The sequence below is a fragment of the Prionailurus viverrinus genome, chromosome D4, assembly GCF_022837055.1.
Source record: "Prionailurus viverrinus isolate Anna chromosome D4, UM_Priviv_1.0, whole genome shotgun sequence".
In the NCBI taxonomy this organism is placed as follows: Eukaryota; Metazoa; Chordata; class Mammalia; order Carnivora; family Felidae; genus Prionailurus; species Prionailurus viverrinus.
Window position 1 is genome coordinate 73,924,391 of NC_062573.1, and position 21,321 is coordinate 73,945,711.

A 21,321-nucleotide genomic window follows, 5' to 3' on the forward strand; every position below is an offset into this window, starting at 1 on the left:
TCTAATTATGCTTCTTTGAAGAATACACAGGATTCTTAATCTTTCAGGGTGCAGTGGGCTTATATTTCTGACTGCCTGGAAGGGAAGAACAGGAAGGAAGGGATAAAACCCAGGAGATAATGCATGATTTCGGGATGCTGGTATTATTTATTTTGTTTTTTAAAGACAATTTTAATTTTTTACTTTTAGTTTTTAGTAGGCTCTATGCCCAACATGGGGCTTCAATTCACAATTCCCAGATCAAGAGTCAGATGTTCTACTGACTGAGCCAGTCAGGTGCCCCAGGATGTTGGTATTATTTTAAATAGCTTACTGTATACATAATCAGCTTTCTCAGTTCTTATACTAATTGGCTATTTAAATCCTTTCAGTACACATCCATTTGTGTATATGACAAAAAGGTGGTACATTTCTCATGTGTATTTCTTCCATTTACATTTATCATGTAATCTTCATACATACAGCAAATTTATAAGACAGTGATGGCAATACTTCATATATCTTAGACCTGGTAGAAGAAAATCTTGACACCAAATATGTTACAGTAGCAACTTTATTCTAGCTGACTGATATCAGGTAACTCATTTCTCTTTTCAAGGATGGGGTCTTCACCTGTGAAGTGAGATGTCTCACAGCAAAGCAAAACCACCTATATAGAGATAGTATATAACTTAAAAGGATTTTGTGCACATTTTGAACATATGGCATGGGAATCAGGATGGAACATCACTTTTTTCAGAGGGGAAGATTGTGTTTTCAAATAAGAAAAAGAAAAGAGGCGGGGCGCCTGGGTGGCTCAGTCGGTTGAGCGTCCGACTTCGGCTCCGGTCATGATCTCACAGTCGAGCCCCGCGTCGGGCTCTGTGCTAACAGCTCAGAGCCTGGAGCCTGCTTCACATTCTGTGTCTCCCTCTCTCTCTGCCCCTTCCCTGCTCATGCTCTGTTTCTGTCTCAAAAATAAATAAACATTAAAAAAAATTTTTTTTAATTAAAAAAAAGAAAAGAGGTTTCATTCCTACTTACCTGATAGATTGCAGAGGCTGAAAATTAAGTAAATAAGTGTTTCTCCTCTCTCTGAAAAAACCGTGTCAGAGTTTAAGCTATATCAGAATTGCTTACATCATACTTTAAAGCAAGTATCCAGAGAGTTTAACTGGAAGCATACTGTCTTCATGACAAGCTGATGAAATGTGAGAATGAGCTTAGTTGGATGCAAGGACATAAAGAAAGAAAAGATGGTTTTGTAGACACTCAGCTGTAGCCCAGCGGAGAAAGGTCACACTAACATTCCGTAATGTTATTGCACTCGGTCAGCGGAGGAAAATTCTTCTAAGACTTTTAATTAAGGTGAGGATGGCAAACAGCATATCAACACCTTTCTGGAGAAGCATTAGTCACCTGGAGAATAATTTCCAAGCCTGTACACTAAATGTAGCAGGGAACAAGTATGAACAGAAAAGTGAGATTTAAAGACGATCTGTTCAGACCCTCACAGAATGAAACGCTGTTTGTGGGAATTAATTTCTAACAGCCTGGGGGGAAACAGAAAGGGGAAGAGTGGCTGGTAGTTAAGCGAGATTCTGCCTTAAAAGGGTTTGGAGCTGAAAAATACAAACCATGCAGAGGCACTAAAATGCTGAACGCAGAGGTGTACAGGTTTCCAGATCGTGGTGTTTGATCCTCTCCCCTCTCCTGAAGGGCCCTGTGGACTCCTTTGTCATCCATACAGCAGGCAGCATCACTCTGCAAACACCGCTAGACTCTTAGGACTGAAAAACAAATGAGGTTTGGGGTGCCTGGCTGTCTCAGTCAGAATAACATGTGGCTCTTGATCTCAGGATGGTGAGTTAGAGCCCCATGTTGGGTGTAGAGATTACTAAAAAAGATAGGTAGATAGATAGATAAATAAAGGTGAGGCTCCATCTTGAATTTCTGAGCCTTCAGAGCAGAAGGGAATGTTCGGAGCCAAGCGTAGACAAGAGGCCCACGGAAGAGGGTAGGAAGGGCAGAGAGGCGTGGCGTGCTGAATCTTCAGGTGCCCAGTTTACCAGCTGCAGGGAAGGGGGCAGGATGGGGATGGCTGGGGGTAGGACGTACTTAATAATCAGGACGCAGGGCTGCTAGAGTTGTAGCAGGTGTGGATAGAGCCCTCGGAGCTGAGTGGAGGTCCCGAATGATCCTAGAGTGGTTCAGGAAGAGGGTCACATTTGATCTAGTTCACAAAATGAAAAGGACAGTGGCGTGTGTGATAAGGGATGGGCCAGCCAGGGTACAGAGTGGGAGAACTGGCATTTCAGAGAGATGGGGAAAGGAAAGTGCATACGGGGCCGGAGAGGTTGAAAGAATGAGGCATGTTTGAAGTGTGGTCGTTGTTTCTCGCCATTAAAATGAAAGCTCCAGCTTCCTTTAGGTAATGATCCACGTATGTTTCTCATGATCTTCACCTCTGGCCTGGATCTTAGCGCACTCACTTTCCAATCCCCATGGAGGAAGTCGTAGTGAGTGTAATGATAGAAGATTCTAATTTAGCCAGTTGTGGAAGGCCAAAGAAGAGATGGCCAGAGGCACCGATGGCACAGTGCGCCGAGGACTTATGGGGTGTGCAGCTAAACCCCCTATAACATTATCATAATAAATTCTCATAACACCTGCATGGGCTCAGTAGTATTCATCCATCCATCCATCCATTCATTCATTCAAAGTTCTGCACCCAATATGAGTCTCAAACTTAACAACCCCAAGATCAAGAGTCACATGCTCTATTAACTGAGCCAGCCAGGTGCCCCTATTCCCATTTTTAAATGAAGACACAGGCACAGAGAGACTTGGCTACTGGTCCAAAGTTATACTGCCACTGAGCCATGGACCATGGTTCTAACCCAGGCCACCTGACTGAAGGCCCCTCACTCTTGGCCAATTCGCTATCGTGCCTCAACACAGTGAGCACCACCATCATGAAGAGCACATATGAAAAGACATCAAAGGAACATCTCACTCATCCTGGGACTTTCCCCCCCTCATATGGAAAGGACAGAACAACAGTGAGGGTGTCACATCCTGAGGGAGTACGTGACATAGAGATATGACCACCCGATCTGCCTTCAAGGGAGGATGTGCTGCCCCGTAATGAGGGTTATTGGCAGTGATCCTTCTCAGGACTGCCTCGGCTGCTGAGCTGCCTTGCCCAAGGTCTTGCAACTTCCCAGGATGCACCACATCCAATGACTAATTCAGGAGGCTATATAAAGGTCCGGCCATCTGGGTGCAAAAATTCAGAAGGGCCATGCGGGCTCCAGGGCCCCCAGGGGAGGTTGGCCGAGCCTGTTGCTGGGTTCACATTGCAGCTCAACTTTTCCCTCTGTCCCATCCTGCTTCCTGTCCCTCCCTCCAAAGGTGTTGACCTCATGGACGTTTTTAAACGAACATCTTGCTCCTCTGTCTCAGAGCCTGCTTCCTTGGGAACCCGATCCAGGACAACATCAATTCCATTGACCAGAGAAGTCTGTGGCCTCTCACTTTGTTTGGTCTCCGGTGTGACTTCCTTTCACATTACAGATCTCCCTCAACTCACAATGGGGTTACGTCTGAACAAACCTCCTGTAGGTTGAAAATATCTCCAGTCAAAAGTGCATTTAGTACACCTCAACTACCCAAGAGCACAGCTTAGCCTAGCCCACCTTAAACGGGCTCAGAACACCCACATTAGTCTATAGTTGGGCAAAATCATCTCACACAAAACCTACTTTATACTAAAGTGTTGAATATCTCATGTAACGTGTTGAATAGTGTATTGAAAGTGAAAAACAGAAAGGCTGTCTGGGTACAGGATGGTTTGAGTGTATCAGTTGTTCACCCTCATGATGGCCGGGCTGACACAGAGCTACGGCTCCCTGTCACTGCCTGGCATCTTGGAAGAGTCTCATACCGCTTATGGCTGGACCAGGAACAGATCCAAACCGGAAATCTGAAGTATATTTTCTACTGCGTGCATTTCACATTCACATCATCGTCAAGTTGAACAATTAAGTCCAACCACTGTAAGTTGGGGACTATCTGTAGTTTCAGAACCATCTGCTTTATTTCAAGAACCTTTGATTTTTCATGTTCCTGATAAATATCCAAGAACAAAAGTTTGTAAAATTCTCAATGGTCAGCTACACAAAGATTCAGTGCCCTCTTTTTTTTTTTTTGGTCAGTAGACTTTATTTTTTAATTTTTATCATGAAAAAATTTATTTTTAAGTAATATCTACACCCAACATGGGGCTCAAACTTAGAACCTTGAGGTTAAGAGTCATGTGCTCTACTGACTGAACTAGCCAGGTGCCCCCCAATAGGCTTTATTTAGAGCAGTTTTATTTATTTTTAATTTGTAAAATTTTTAAATGTTTATTCAGTTTTTGAGAGAGAGTGTGTGAGCAGGGGAGGGGCAAGGGAAAGGGCAGAGAGAACGGTGGACAGAGGATCCAAAGCAGGTTCTGGGCTGCCATGACCACGAGATCATGACCTGAGCTGAAGTGTGGTGCTCAACCACTCAACAGATTGAGCCATCCAGGCTCCCGTAGAGCATTTTTAGGTTCGCAACAATATTGAGCAGAAGATACAGAATCCCCTACAATCCCCGCCACCAGCCCACCTCTTTCCCTGCACAGCTTTCCTGGATATTGACATCCATTTCCTTTGGTTTTGACAACAGGTATAGGTTCTGGAAGTAAAACCTCTTTAAAACCAAACCTTCCATGAAAACAGTTTATGTGATTTTTTAATTGCTATTTTTAATGCTTGAGTGCTTGGCAGGCCTGATTCCAATGGACTCTTGCTGTGCGGCAGGTTCCCTTAACTTTGAGTCCTAGTATCCTCGTGTCTAAAACTGGAATAACAATTTGGGAGAGGATTAAATTGAGTAACATATTCAGACTCCAAGCAAAGCGCCTGGCACTTAATAAACATTCAGAGAATGGGCATTAAAAAAAATGTTTTTTTAATGTTTATTTCTGAGACGGAGACAGAGTGAGGGGGGGGGGGCAGGGGCAGGGAGAGAGGGAGACACAGAATTGGAAGCAGGCTCCAGGCTCTGAGCTGTCAGCACAGAGCCCAGTGTGGGGCTCAAACTCAGGAACTGTGAGATCATGACCTGAGCAGAGTCAGACGCTTAACCGTCTGAGCCATCCAGGAGCCCCAGATAATGGGCATTATAATATAAAGTTGGCCCTGTGCAGGTCGTAGGATACATTTGTTTCCTGTGGCTCCTATAACACGTTACCACACACTCGGTGGCTTAAAACAACAGAAATTTATTCTCTCATGCTCCTGGAGGCTGGAAGTCTGATATCAAGGAGTGGGCAAGACTCCCTTACCCCAGGAGGCTCCAGGGGAGAATCCTTCCTTGCCTCTTTCTGCTTCTGGTGGCTGCTGGTGCTCCTTGACTGCGGCTGCATCTGCTTACATGCTCACATCATCTCCTGTCTGCCTTCCTTTCATAAGGATACATGTGATTGCACTGAGGGCTCACCCTGAGAACCCAGGACAACCCCCTGACTCAAGATCTTTAATTTAATCCCACTGCAGAGACCCTGTTTCCATATAAAGGAACACTTCCGGGTTCTGGTGATTAGGGTCTGAAATCTCTGGGTGGGGAGAGGGGGGTATTTTTCAGCTTAGGACACAGGGTGACACATTTCCTATCCTGTCTTCATAAGGCATAGTCCCAAACATTTCACCTTTGATCACGAAAACAGCCCTTCCTCCCTTCCAGTTTGTCACTCAAAATCATCTGCCTTATTTCAAGAACCTTCCTCCCTCTCCCAGAAGGAACAGTGGCATCCAAAGTTGGGTAGTTGCATTAAGATCTTAGCACTGGACCCTGTTGGATTGGACCGTGTTGCTGTTTTGGAGGCATCCTTCCAAAGTTTTAATTAATGTTTATTTATTTTAGAGACAGAGAGAGCACAAGCGGGGCAGGGGCAGAGAGAGCCGGAGACAGAATCCGAAGCAGGCTCTAGGGTCTACACTGTCAGCACAGAGCCTGACGCGGGGGGGGGGGGGGGGGGGAACTCACGGTTCGTGAGATCGTGACCTGAGCTGAAGTCGGACACTTAACCGACTGAGCCATCCAGGCGCCCCCGCGCCCCCCAAAGTCTTAAGTCATTCGCGGATGCTCTGTAGCGCTGTTTCTCAAACTCGAGTCTTCCAGTCACCTCTGATTCAGTAGGTGGCGGCAAGTTTGGCAATCCTAATTTTTCAAAGTGCGGCAGGAGAATGTTATCAGCCGAAATTTGGAAACTTTGATTTCTACAAATTCCTGAACCTAACTCATGGAAATGGGGAAATTCCCTTTCCCGCCCGCTGGGTGTATCATGGTTACATGACTGAGGTGTCATTAAAACGGCGGGGCGGGGGGTGGGGGGCGGCGGGGAAGGGCAACCCTGAAATCCGAACACTCCTATCTGTCCAGGACTCGCTGAAAGAGTTCCCCGTCGGGACAACCTCCAGTTCCGAATTAAACAGAGGTGACGACTGCCTGGATTGGGCAGGGCCGCTGCTGTCACCAGCCGGGGACCTCGTGGGTCTGACTGACCAAGCCCCGGCGGCGCCCTCCGCCGGAGACCAGACTTGTGCTCGGTGGGAGCAGCTCCAGCGAGGGGCGGGGAGGTGGCAGCTGGAGCTCCTCCAGCTCCGGAGCAGGAGTCCATACATAGAGAGGTCCAGGGGCGTTGGGGTGGGCCGGGGAGTGGCTTGCAGAGCGCCACTCCCGCAAGCCGCAGCCACTCCAGAGTGGCGTGGGCAGGGGGCGTGGGGAAACGTCGTTCTATTTATTCTGGCTGGAGGGCCGGTTGCCCCGGCCGCTCCGAGCTGCCCGAGGAGCTGTCTTGAGGCAGAGAGCGGGCGGTGTCTTCGGAAAGGGCTAAGAACCCGGCGCGCGTGGCTGGCCAGGTGGGGGCGGCCGCGCTGCGCCGGCGGAACGCGCAGAAAATTTTCGGGAGTTCTGGAAGTCCCTTTGGGGATGATGAGGTTCCGAGTGTGGCTCAGCCGGGAGCGATGAGGGCGCTCGGAGTCCAGCTCAGCCGAGGGGTGTTGGGGCGCAGCCAGGGCTCAGCCGGGAGGCGATGGGGGTGCAGTGTCCAGCTTAGCCGCGGAGTGATGGGGGCGCAGTGTCAGGCTCGGCCAGGACCAGATGCGCGAGCAGGTTCCGCCGGGGGCGGGGGGGGGGGGGGTGATGGGAGCCCATTGTCAGGTCCAGCCGCGGGTGAGAGGGGCTCGCGGTCGGGCTCAGCCGCGAGGTGGCGGGGGCGCCGGCTCAGGGTCCGCCGAGCCCAGCAGGAGCTTGCAGCCGCGGCCGGACGCGCTCAGCGCCGGGTCCCGAGCTCCCGCGGAGCCGGGCGGCGGGAGGAGCCCAGCGCGGCCACCGCCTCCTCCGGCCGCAGGCCCCTCCTCTGCCCCCGCCTCCTGCGTCCCGTCCGCCCGCCCGCCCGCCCAATCCGCAGCCCTCGGCCCAGCAGAGCCGGGCGGCTTGTCTGGCCGGCGGAGGCTGAGCGCGACCCTCGCGAGCCGCGGCGCCCGCCGACCAGGGACAAGCGCGACTCCCGGGACCCCGCTCCGCCCCGCGCTGCCGCCTCCTCCCGTCGTCGCGGGGACGCTCCGGCCCGCGCCGCCAGGGCCGAGCTTCTCTTCCTCCCCGCGGAGAAGGAGCGGAGAAAGCCGAGCGGCTGCTCCGGGAGCGAGCGAGCGAGCCGAGGCCCCTGCCCCCGAGTGTCGGGGCTGGAGGAGGAGGAGGCGGAGGCGGAGGGAAGTGCGCGTCATTCCCGGGAGGAGAGTGTTTCACCTCCAGGCTGAGGCTGCGGCTGCCAGTTGCATAAAAGCAGCGGTGGCGGCGGGCGCGGGCGCGGGGCTCCCCGGGCTCTCTGGCCATGGAGAGAAGATCCGGACCCGGGGACGCTAGGAGCTCGGCTCCGTCTCTTTGGACCGCGGTGTAGGCACCTGAAGTAGCCGACGCTAAGCGGGGGAGGGGAAGGTAAGAAGCAAAGGGTCCCCCGCCCCCCGCCCCGCCTCCCCAGCTGCCTGCTGGGGCCACCGCGAGGTCGCCGACGGCGGCCCCGCGCACCACCGCGGCTCCCGGCGGCCTGGCATTTAGGCATCTGCTGCTGCCGAAATGGAAAACATCCTCCCGCCCCCCGAAGCACCCTCCCGCCCTCCCCCCTCGCACCGCCTCTCCCGGGCTCCCTCCTCTCGGGTTCGGGAGTAACCGGACTCCCCCGGAGTAAATCCTCTCCGCAAGAAAGGGTCTGGGAACCACATCTCGATTTTCTTTCTTTCCGTCTCTCTTTTCATTACGTTTACGGGGGAGGAAACAATGGACCTTTGAAAGTCGGTGTGAACAGCCGCAAACTTTCCGGAGAGGGTGGGAGTGGGGGTGGGGGTGGGGGATAAACCCCACAGGAAGCTGACCACGATGAAAGGTTGATAGAATGTGCATTGCAGAGTCTGGGCTTCAGCGCGCGCGCGGACGCGTTTGGGGTGACCTTTGTCTCTTTACTGTTCCCCTGGGTTGGTGCACCCCACACCCCTTACCCCGCTTTGTGTTAGTTCAAGTCAGGGGAGGCTTTAAAAATCGCTTGCAGCTTTCTTTACAGCTGGGGAATATAGCCTAAGCCCTGGACCCCACGCCCAGCTTTCCTCTGCAGAGTTGCGAGGTCTTGGCAAAGGAGGGGCGTCCCGCTCTGTGAGGATCCCAGAATTCAGTAGTTAGTGCCAGCTTCTACATCCTTTGCAATAAAACCGAGGTCCTGATGTCCCTGGATGCTCTCAGCTGAGGGTTGTCTCCAGACCTCGCTGTTGAGCGGAAACCACTCACTTAAATTCTCTGCGTAAGGTTAGGAAAACAGACTTTGATGTATGTCTCCTTTCATCAGGAGCTGGGGTTAAGGATGGAGTGCTTAATAATTTTAAGAACTTTCATTCCACACAGGAGCCCCTCACCGGCTTGTGTCCACTCTCCTGGTTTCATTTCAACCATGCGATGCCCTGTTGTGTAACTGCAGGGTGTGCAGATGTTTTCAGGAGCAAAATAAGAATTTAGAGGAAATGGGATGGAAGGAAGTTTCACCTGAGCTGAGGGAGGCCTCAAGCCTCAGGGCAGCCAGACATACCTGTTGGAAACGGGTGTGTTAGAAACGCACGTAGTTAGCCTTATGGTTCTTTGGTTTGGCAAAAATGGAGCTATTAATCTTTGACCCTTGAAGGAAGCTTGCTATTTTCAAAATTGGTCTGGGCATCATGCTCTAGTTGTGTGCCTTTGATTAGCTATTCAAAGGGCTCTTTGGGGTTAGCCTTTCTGGGCAAAGGAGAAGACAGTGGACTAGCCCTTCTGCTTAGTCAACACTGGGTAGTACCTTGTGGTGTTGTATTCTCGACACTAAAGTTCCTCCCGTCAGCTTTCTGTGAACCTGCACTGCAGGGTCAGAGTCTGTGTGGGTGGAAGTCTGCTTTTGGCTTTCAATTCAATCTTCGTGAAGCTGGTTTATCTGACGAATGTGTGTTTACAGACTCAGAAAATTAAGGTTAGAAGTGAATTTTGAATCATCACCTACCTGTTCTGTTTCAACAGCCAGTGACAGAAGCCACGGGCTGTGTGGACAGGGAGGTGGAATCAGTAAATCCTTACCCCTTGCTTGTTTAGATTTCTTTTGTCATGGCGGAATTGTTTGAGTAAAGTCTCCTTTGTTGATGTAACCTGTAACCTGCAGATTTTCAGGACTCTCAGATTTCATGGCAGGAAACCAGGGGACGGCACCTCATTCCTGTTCCAACAGACCTCATCTAGCTTGTTTCCAAGCTCTCTTGGGAATGGTGAGAATACCAACTAGAAAGTAAAGTAGTTGTGGGCCATTTCCGAAGTTGAAAGGCTACTGTTTACCAGCTCTGGCCCCCTGGGCAGGGTTCTGAAATTGCAAATGATGATACGATGAACCACAGTGCAGAAAGAGAGCATTTAGAGGATTATTATCAAATACACAGTCTTAGACTCACATGGGATACCGTATGTAAACGTGTACCTTGTAAAGTTTTAAACGTGTACCTTGTAAAGTGCTGTAAAAGAGGAGTATTGCATCACCCACCCACCATGCATTCAACTAACAATTCTTGTTCACCCATTGCGTGTCAGGCCCTCTGGAAACAGTCCGAGTGCCCACCTTGTCAGGCAGAGGGAGGTGGATGGAGTGGTTAGAGCTTGGGAAGTCCAAGGGAGCCAAGATCACCTGTGTGTGGCTTCCATCTGTAAAGAAAGATGAGCCAGTCTCTGCGTTGAAAGGAAAGAGCCTAGGCTGAGAGGAAAGGAAACAGGTGCAGGAAGTGTGTAAGTGTGGGGAGCATTATGCATAGAATCCTTTAAGAATCCAGAGGAGGACCAGATTGGGAGCAGTGGGTGGAAGGAAGCAATTTGGTGAAAACTAAAATTTTCAAAATTCAGACAGAAATAGTAGGGACAGAACACTGGTGTCAGTGGTACCATTTTGAAATGTAAAGATGGGAGTACTTGAAGTCAGAGTTCAGTCTGAAGCGAAGCTCTGACATTTGCTAACCCTTTGGGCTGCCCAAATCCCCCCGTTCTTCACACTTTGTTCATCTGTAGAATGAGTTTAATCATATTTTATTGAATTCTTTCAGGTTTAACTTTAATTTGCTGTGCATATACTAAAGTTCCATACAAGTTAGTGCTGTTTGCTCTCGCAAGGTACTTTCAAACTACGTTCTTTTTAGGGTACGTTCTTTTAGCCTGGGTGGCTTGAAAAGCCAAAAGTTCTTTGAGCGTTCAGCTCTTGATTTCGGCTCAGGTCATGATACCACGTTCGTGGGATTGAGCTCCTCATCGGGCTCTACTGTGACAGCACAGAGCCTACTTGGGATTCTCTCTTCTCTCTCTGCCCCTCCCTCTCTCTGTCTTTCTCAAAAACAAACAAACAAACAAACAAACAAACAAACAAACAAAAAACCCCAAAACGAAACAACCAAAAAACAAAAGACAAAAAGCTTTAAAACAAACAAAAATATTTTCTTTTTAGAGCAATGAAGAGATCCGAATCATAACTCAGTCCAGCTGGCTCCAGTGACAGATTCCTATTTTGTTGACCCTTTCCAGAGTGTTCCGAATCCCATCTTGAGTGCAATTCTTCAGACTTTATGCTGGTTATTGTCATATGGCATTCCTCAACTTGTCCAGGCAGCTTCCCATGCCAGCCACAGGAAATCTTCTCATTGCATTCAGGTGGTGAGCACTAATTAGAAGGATGGGCTGGTGCATACAGCACCTCGATTGAGAGGGGCTTGTCTGGGGCTGTTCTGTAACTGCCGTGTTCCTCCACCGTCTCCCAAGGCAAGCTAACCCCTCTGCTTTCCTCTATCCTAACAAGATGAATATGGAAAAGGAAGGAAAAGCCATGCATGTGCATCTTCGAGATCCTGAAAATGACCCTTACTAGTTTTCTCCATGTATAAAGAGGTGTAATTTTCAACGATGCTGTTAAAGAAAAGGCTGTTCTCACAGTCAAAACAGTCGCTGTCTAGGTGAAACTTGAATCTGTAAGCACGTCTTGCTTTAACGTACTTGCCTTACTCCCCACTTGAAATGAACTTAAGCTCATCTGACAGTGTAATAAATTGCCTTTGATAGAAATCCATACTCACATTTTTCAAACTATCAGTTCAGTGTGATTTTCTTGGGGCGGGAAGCAGTACAAATGTAAATCAATTTTCAGGACATATTGAATCTTAGCCTGTAGTTTGAAAGGGCCTTAAAAATAATATTAAAATGAGGAAATTGAGACTCAGAGAGGCTAACTAATTAGGTAAGGTCATATAGTAAATTAATGGCTGAGCCAGGGACAAGAACCCCTTTGTCCCTGTTTCCGGTCAGCATTTTTTTCCCCCCTCTAATGTACTCTAATTAGTTCCTGTTTGGTTTTGTTAGCAATTTGGTTATTTTAATGTTTTAATGGTGAAATGATTTGCATTTGGGCTGAGAAACCCATTGCACCCAGCTTTAAAGCAGATACTCTACCTTTTTTGTTTGGGAGGACCTACACATGACATGATGCACACAGTGGGGGTGATGTTACTTGTAATACATTTCTGGCAAATAGGGAACTAAATGTAACCATAATGTTAGCTTTACTTGCATTTTCCATTAATAGTACACAAATTTAAAATATTGTAGAAGTGCACATTTTTGAAAAGAAGTAAGTTCCTGGAAACATCATTCAGATTTGTGTTGTGAATCATAGGTTAAAAGTATATTAGAAATATGTTGGCATGTTCTTTTGTTTTCCCTGTGTTTGCTTTGGGAAGCCATTAATGTTGGTTGTCAGGAACTATGTTCAGCAAATATTTTATTGCATTCCTAAGATGTGCAAGGCTCTGTGCTGGTTGCTGTGAGCAGTGCAAAGACGAATGAAGCGTAGGGTCTTTACTAAAATGTCTCTTTAAAAAAAAAAAATGGCCCAGACTGGGACGTTGTGTATGACTTAAAAAACACGGAATTGTTGTCTCCCACCGAAATCCGTCCTTTGATCTGTTAGGCAAATCTGCATTGAAATTGTTATTAGTCTAACCTTGTAGCCTGACTTGTAACATGACACTTATTTTCATTACGTTGTAACAAGTGATAAACCTTTTATATTTATTTTATCAGGGCTCCATCTCAGTTTGGACAATAAGTAAAAATTTGGCAACATTTGGGGATTTTATGTTATGAAAAGTTTGCCTCAGGGATCTTGTAGCAGTCTTAGCTTTAATAAAGTTTTTAAAATGGTGTTAACACTGCATAGAAGTGTGATTGGAAAGTTTTTGCCCGAAAGGATTGCAATTTAAGACGATCCATACTGAGCCACCGAGAAAAAAGAATGGTCCCCATTGACTCTGAATTTGATGTAAGTATCTTAAAACACATGAACATCCACCACAAGCCAGATGTCTTGGTCACGTCTAGTTATGAAGTCTGCCCAGAGAGTAAGAAATTGTTATTGATTTGAGGGCTCTTGCCTAATTATTGGCTTGTACTTGGAGACGGCCAACCTTCTGTTGTTACAGTGGCCCTCACTAACGGTGACTCACTTCCCTCCAGAATGAGTCGTTTTTCACATACAGTGGGGTTGGGGTTGGAAAATTAATTATTAACATTTTAGGGAGTGGAAAGATTAAGTTTAGCACAAGGACAAATGCCTGATTCCTGTTTCAGAAGGAATGAGGAAAATGAGTCTTTTTTTTTTATTGTGGTAAAAAAACACGCTTCTTATTGTTTATTCGTATCACCAGCGCCACCTCTATAAAATCAACTTCATATGAGGATTTAAAAAAATATATTTCATTAGTGCAAAAGACACCTTTAATTGTTCAGTGGGCACTTGGTGACAGTCATTCGCCAGCCCCCCGAGGACATGCTGAGATAGAAACGAAGGGCTAGTGATGTTGAGAAGCTAGCAGTTGGGAGCAAGTAGGGTGTGCGTGAAGGTATAGCTGGAAAGGCCAAACGGAAGATGAATCGTCTTTTCTGCATGTTAATAATGTCTTTTGATTAATGTTAATAGCTGCTTTCCCAAGTGCTTGGACTGATTTAGATACTGCCTGTCCTCTCCACGTGGTCGTGCTTCACATTGTGCAGTCAGCTCACGGATAACTTTCCCCCGCTGCCTACTTCCCATGTGGTCTGAGCTTGGCTTTAACCTTAAAGTGTTTCTTCTTGCTCCCTGCTTGTGTTTGCAGCCATTGAGTTGATCACGTAGCCTCTGTTTGCCTGTCCCACTGCTGCTGGCTGTATTCTGTCCCTGCTCTGCTGTGCAAAGTCTAAACACTGCTCTAGTGCTGAGTAATTGCTCATTCACTGGTCCTCCTTGCTGACGCTCTGGCACCGTTGAGTTTTGATGAACATCGAGACCGGAGGAGGTGTGATATGGTCCCTTTGGCAGGCCTAGATTTCACATGCCCTGGGAGACCGGGCACTGCGACTGTTTTTATTTCGGCCGGGCACTCATCTGTAGGTAACACTCTGCCTGCAAGCCTTCCAGACACTATGAAAGACTTCTGTTGGTTCCCCCACATAGTGGTCATTGTTGGATAGTGTGTTGTCATTTCAGTGGCAGAGTTCAGTGGTAGGTTTCACTTTGCACATCCAAAAAGAAGCTATTAGTAGTAGTCTGGTGATACGCATTTGGGTAAGTCAGTTCGCCAGGGCTTTTAAAAATATACCTCTATTCCATTCATTGAGATCTAATAAACTCAGGCGATCACCTCTTTAGAACCCCCCAGCCCAGTGTCTGCTTCACGTGCATTGTAATGACTTCTTTACTTGGCTCATCTCCTGACACCCTCCACCCTAACACTGAGCTCTTAGCTCATTGAAGGTAGAGAATTTGTTTGTTTGTGCTCCACTGGGTCCCTGTCATCTAGCAGAGTCCTTGTCTCATAAGAGATGCTCAAGCCTGAATGTTTTTCCTCTTGGGCAAGCCTTTACTCTCAGTGGGGAAAATTGTATTAAAAATAGGCTCGAGGTTGTCGGTGAAAGAAACAGGACATTTGGATTCTGGTCCTGGTCCTGCCATTGGTAGGAACTTTGCTTTGATGCTGGATTGAGGGGCCCCAGATCACTTCACTCTGGGCATCTCATTATTCATCTGGGATATTTCGTAGTTTGAAAGGCATGTCCAAACATACCCGTTATATGCTTCCTATGGTCCCTGTATCTTGATGTCTGTGTATCAGGGGATCATGGACTTTTGGTGTATCTGTGCTTGTTTATCAAACCTATCTCTGTTGCCTTTACTTTTTTCCTCCCTTTCAACATTTTAGCCAACATAACTTTCTTGGCTCTTTCTTCCTGAGAAGTATTTTCAAGCTTTGTCCCCAGCGCTCGCGGAGAATGCAGCCTGCAGACAGTTGTGCCCTTTGCCGTAACCTTAATTAAATCAGCCTCCCTCAGGTCAGACGTTGGCTTCGGTTCTTTCTTTCGAAGGCCAGCTGCAAGGCTGATGACACGCCTTCATCTGCCATTGTGTGCCTCTGGCAGCCATCCTTCACTGTCAGCAGGGTGGAAGCCTCTGCTGTGTCCTCCCAGCCTGTGGGGAATAAGGGCGAAGGGGGGTGGTCCAAGGAGCATTGGGAAGGAGGGGAGAAAGCTTTTCAACAGAAAGGATTAAGGAGAAAAAGGAATCTGAGGAATAATCATCAGGAAAAAGAAACAGACGTGAAGAGCAGAGGACTGGGAGGTAAACTGACCCTCTCCTTTCTCCAGCTTCCCAAGTGGAAGCCTTGTTCTTTCTCCTGTTGTGTTTACCCTTAGTTCTTTCCTTCCACCCAGGGCCTACATACTTTGCTCTTTTAAGATTTATTTTCGACGGGGTAAGGAGTGTGAGATATTCTTCACTATCAGCCTTTCTCCCCTGTTGGTCTGAAGGTCTGTCTTTTCTCTTTTGCTTCCCTTTTGTTGCCCACGGTAATGTTCTTTAGCCTTTTCACTCTGTCAGCCATCTTGGCTTTGGGGTCAAGCCTTGCTTTTCATGGAGATGCTTAACAGATTTGGAAAAGACGGGATTAACGAGCGTGTGTGGTGTCAGGAAAATCAGACATCTGCCTCCTGTATCTTGCGTAAGTGGGAGGACTATAAGAATATAATTAAAGATATGTCTTAAAGGTCACCTCTATAACTTTAAGACGCGAAAGTGTTCACTTGGTTCGGTTTTGGGCGTTAGATATCGTAAATAAGTCTCTTTGTTTTGAGGGATCTATATTTAACAGGAGAGTCCAGTGTAATTTGCCGAGGATATCTCCACTTTAGTGAAATTGTAGCTGGCTTGCTAATCTGAATTTCCTCCATGCAGGCCCATAAACCCAGTATTTATTGTTTTGTTGTTTTTAACATAAGCCACCTCTTTGTATTTTGGTTAACTTTTGTTTTCTAGGGGTCTACTATTCCCTGACTGTAGTATTCCAGCAAAGAGAGCAGAGCTTAACTGAAAAGTGAATTTCTTTTTTTTTTTTCTGAAAAGTGAATTTCTAAGCAGATATAAATGTCTCCTAGCTTTTATTTTTTTGCATTTTTATAAAACTTGATGAAAAAATAGGATTTCAAACTATGCAGTCACCAGAAGTACACAGTTATCACAAATGCACGCATTTTACTTGGTATCTCCTCTTTTTGCTTTAAAGAATGCTTATTCTGACTCAATATTTAGTGACCAAAAATAATTTTTAGTCAACGTAGTCTTTTGAGGAGATTTATAGTTTTAAGATGTTCATTTTTTTTTTAATTTTTTTTTAATGTTTATTTCTGAGAGAGAGACAGAGCATGAGTGGGGGAGGGGCAGAGAGGTGGGCGGGGAGGACACAGAATCCAAAACAGGCTCCAGGCTCTGAGCTGTCAGCACAGAGCCCGACGTGGGGCTCAAACTCATGGACCATGAGATCATGACCTGAGCCGAAGCTGGACGCCCAACCAACTGAGCCACCCAGGAGCCCCTAAAAGATTCTTTATAATTTCTCTGTATTATATTAAATTTTTTTTTTATTTTTACTTATTTTTGAGAGAGAGAGAAACAGAGAGAGAGAGAGGACAGGGGAGGGACAGAGAGAGAGGGTGATATAGAATCTGAAACAGGCTCTGGGCTCTGACCTGTCAGCACAGAGCCTGACTCAGGGCTGGAACTCACGAACCGGAGATCATGACCTAAGCCGAAGTCAGATGCTTAACCTACTGAGCTACCCAGGCTCCCCTGTATTATATATTTTTTTAATGTTTATTTATTTTTGACAGAGAGAGAGAGAGAGAGAGAGACAGAGCATGAGCGGGGGAGGGGCAGAGAGAGAGGGAGACAGAATCTGAAGCAGGCTCCAGGCTCTGAGCTGTCAGCACAGAGCCCGACGCGGGGCTCGAACCCACGGACCACGAGATCATGACCTGAGCTGAAGTCGGACGCTCAACCGATTGAGCCACCCAGGTGACCCCCCAAGTATTATATTTTAATAGAGTTAGTCTGTACTGGGAGAGTGATTTCCTTGTGAGGGAGGAGATAATGTGAACACTTCCTGATGCCAGACTAGAAAAATCGGGGTCTATATGTAATCGTAGTAGCTCAGCTTTGGGAGTATCATTCATCATATTTGTCTAAATTGACCAACTAGAAAAAGAAGGTAGAGGAATAAAAATTAAGATTTCTTGGCCTCTTATCCCTTCACTGCTTAGGGAAAGGTTTATAACGAAGGGCCAATTCTTCCCCTCTTCCTGGAAACATTGGCCTGGGTATGATCAGCTTAGTAAAAGTGAACCAGAGTTAATGTAAAGTAACTAACTGTGCAAAGTGTCTTATTCCTTGGGAACATACCAGACATTTGCAGGTGATAGTGACTCGTCTTGGTTTGGAGAGTTGAAAGAAAAGCCAAAAAGGCTACCCTTTTGTGTGAATGTGTCTTGTGTGAAGGCACCGTCCCGTTTGGAGGTCTCTGGGTATTGGATTCTCTGGGAGTATGCTTACACACATGAAGCAGATCTCTGGGGGAAAGTGAACTTAATCTTTCCCTACCATCTGTCTGTTTTCTCCCAAACAGCTCTATGTATAGACCTAGCATTTATATTGAATTCTTTTGCGGGGAGCATTGTTTAAAAATGTACTTTATCCTGTGTGCTCTGGGAATACGATATGCACTAAAAAATATTCCTGGTAACTGTCTGTAGAAGGATTTTTTCCCCCCAGAAACTTTTTCAACCATCGTTTTTTGAAAATCTTTATAATATCTGTTTAAATACACAGTCTTCACAAACATATGGATCAGACTTAAGTATTTATTTGACAGCTTGAGAAACTAAAGGAGCTACAAGCCAGTTGTGCTAAGTTTATTTCTTACTGAACAGTTTTATATGATTGAAGTATTGAGCTCATTGTTTAGCAACTGTAGACGTAGTCCGAATCTACCACAAAACTAAAGAAACCCCCGACCGCCCTCCCAAACCCTAAACCTGGTTCCTTGATGTTATTCTGTGTTATCTTTTTCCTAAACATGAGAGATTGGAAGTTGAAACCATTAATTGGAAGTTCAAAGCCGTTAGGAGCTGGTTAAAATTTTAACTAGGTCATAATTACTAATAATTATAAACATCTATCATTTATTTTCAAGGTAATTCACAAATGGCCACTCATTCCTGGCATGGTTGACTTTTTATTGTGACTTAAGCATACCAGTGAGTATGTTATGAAGAGCTACCAAGATCTTAATAAAAGGAAGTTTCCTCGGCCAGAGTTTGGCTGGTTGTACCGAAACTCTTAGAAAACGAAGACCGTAACTTGCAGAAGTGACCTTTAGATTGGACACTGTTTCCAAAATTATGTCCTTGATCAAAGAAGAATAAGCTTGAGATCATGCCAGCTTCTTGACTATTCCTATAAGCCTAAATTTTCCATTCAAAAATAAGTTCTCGAAACAAGTGCAGGCGGGATTTAAAAAGGGTTAAATGAATCAAAAGCAGTGAGTTTTCAGTAAGTGTTCACTATGATGGGGTCAGTATGCAGGGCATAGCATGGGCTATGAGAGCCCCTCCCCACGGGGTTGGAGGGGCTGGGCAACTGGGGGGACTGAATATACAGCTTCCGGCACCAAGTGCCCTCAAGCACCATGTAAGTGATAAGCGTGTGTAGGAAGCAGTTTTTGTCTTCTATATTCATGTCTCCGCAGTAGAAAGCACGTGAAAACTCGGTCCTTTTAAATTTTTTTTTTTTTTTTTAATGTTTATTTACTTTTGAGAGAAACAGAGACAGAATGAGAATGGGTTAGGGACAGAGAGAGAGGGAGACACAGAAGCAGAAGCAGGCTCCAGGCTGTGAGCTGTCAGCCACAGACCCCGACGCGGGGCTCGAACTCACGAGCTGTGAGATCATGACCTGAGCCGAAGTCAGACCTCAACTGACTGAGCCACCCAGGCACCTCAAAACTCTGTCCTTTTAAAGAGCTCTTATTAATTTTGAATTACTGCTGCTATGTCTGTATTGAGAAGACTCCTTCAATACATTTTTTTTTCCAAAAATTTTTCGATATTCCCCCCCCCGCCTTTTTTTTTTTTTCTTCCAAATTAAGCTCTGTGTCCAACGTAGGGCTTGAACTCACCACCCTGGGGCACAAACTCATAACCCAGAGATCAAAAGTCACATGCTCTACTGCCTGAGCCAGCCAAGTGACCCAGATCACAGCATTTATTGGCTATCAGCATAACAACATAAAGCAGAATGGAGCACTTTCTTTTTTCCTGTGTGCCTACTGCATTTCATACTGTATTGCTAAAACTATTACAAAATATTGTGAAAGGTTGGGCTTGTCTAGGGTGCTGCTCTTTATCTTTAGAATTCCTGTTTGCATCTGGGAATTATACCTTTAGTCACCTGCTAGATTGCACACTAGGACTGCATTTTGTAAAAATTAATGCTTTGACCTTTTTGCTTGAAGTTGTAAACATTCTCAGTTTTTCCTAAATCGGGGCAATAGATACAGATAGATGAGACAAATTTCCCAGAGCCTCAAGGATGTTAAAGAAAGATTAAGTGGGAAATTCCAGTCTGTGTATATGTGTATGTGTGATCTATAGAGGGATACTGATCAAAGTTCCACAAGCCCCTAGTGAGTACCTACTGTGTGTAAGATCCTGTGAGAATACGAAGATGAGTAAGACATAGTCCCTGTTCTCAAGAGGCTTATTTATATATATATATAAACTATAAACTATATAAACTATATTTATAGTTGACTGAAGGACGGACAAGTCTACACGTTAACTGGAACATAAGGCAGATAGCAAGATGATCCAACAAGAGATTTATCTATCTATTTACTTATTTATTTTTTAGTAATCTCCACACCCAATGTGGGGCTCGAACTCATGACCCTGAGATCAAGAGTCTTACATTCTACCGACTCAGCCAGCCAGGAGCACCCTAACAAGAGTTTTACACAGAGTACGGGGCAGAACAGACAGAACTTCTTGCAGAATCCTGAGATGGAAGGGTTTCTTGGATGGGATAGCACAGTGTTTGCTGACTTTAAATGAGAATATCTCAGTTTTCTTAAAATCACGCTCTCTCTCTTTTTCTTAATATTTATTTTTGAGAGAGAGAGTGCACGAGTGGGGAGGGGCAGAGAGAGAAGGAGACAGAGAATCCCAAGCAGACTCTGTGCTAGCAGCACTGATTCAGGGCTTGAACTTACCAACCATGAGACCAGGACCTGAGCCGAAGTCAGGAGTCTGACAGTCATCTGACTAAGCCACCCAGGTGCCCCATGCTCTTTTATTTTTATAGGCCCGAGAAACCCTTACCAACCTGATCTCCTTTAATGTTATTGAAATTTCAAAACAAATTATTTTCTGTGATTACTTCTTGTAATTGGTGTTCTTATCAAATGTACAGGCCCCCTCCCACCTTGAGTTGCTGTTGAAGGTTATGCATTCTTTTTATGCAAGAGAAGAATTTTGTTTCAAAGTAACAGGAAGTTTTAAAGGTTTCTTTTTAGCGATTTTTTTTTGACAAAATTAGTAGTTCTATTTTAAGAAATTTTTTAATGTTTATTTTTGAGAGAGAGAGAGTGTGAGCAGGGGAGGGGCAGAGAGAGAGAGAGAGAGAGAGGGAGACACAGAATCTGAAGCAGACTCCAGGCTCTGAGCCACCCATGCGCCCCCAAAATGGTAGGTTTTGAATGCTTCCCCCTTTTTCAGCATTTGCATTTTTATCTTTTAAGTTGATAGTTTCATAGTCTTAGTAATTTCTTGTATTACTTATTTTAGAGGTAAGAGGGGGAAGAATCAGCCCTTCGTTATAAACTTTTCCCTAAGCAGTGAAGGGATAAGAGGCCAAGAAATCTTAATTTTTATTCCTCTACCTTCTTTTCCCAGTTGGTCAATGTAGACAAATATGGTGAATAATACTCCCAAAGCTGAGCTACTGCTATGATATATAAACCCCAATACCCACCAGACTTCTAGTCTGACACCATGAACTGTTCTATTTTAAATATTTGCCCAAATTCCCTGTGAATATCTTTAATGGCATGATTTTATTTATTTATTTATTTATTTATTTATTTATTTATTTATTTATTTATTTATATTTAGTGATTTAACTTTTTAATTAATTAGTGCTGGCTTCGGCAGCACCTATACTAACATTTTAATTAATTAATTATTACTAAGCCTTTCGGGCTGTCATCCAGTAAATAAATACGAGATAATTCAAATACCAAAACTTATGCTTCAAAACTTGCATGGAGTGCATTTCCCAACTCAATATGAATGACTTTTTTC

General features: G+C 45.7%; 1 protein-coding gene across 2 annotated transcripts in view; it reads left to right on the forward strand.

The window, feature by feature from the left end:
* Nucleotides 1–6,814: 6,814 nt before the first annotated feature.
* CEMIP2 (cell migration inducing hyaluronidase 2) overlaps nt 6,815–21,321 on the forward strand; it is an 87,181-nt gene continuing 72,674 nt past the window's right edge. The window contains exon 1 of one of the 2 annotated variants that reach the window (XM_047830773.1): nt 6,815–6,932. The gene's annotated coding sequence lies outside the window, so the exon portion shown is untranslated. Of the gene's footprint in view, nt 6,933–7,328; nt 8,011–21,321 lie in introns of those variants that run through there. The other variant, XM_047830772.1, reaches the window with a different exon arrangement.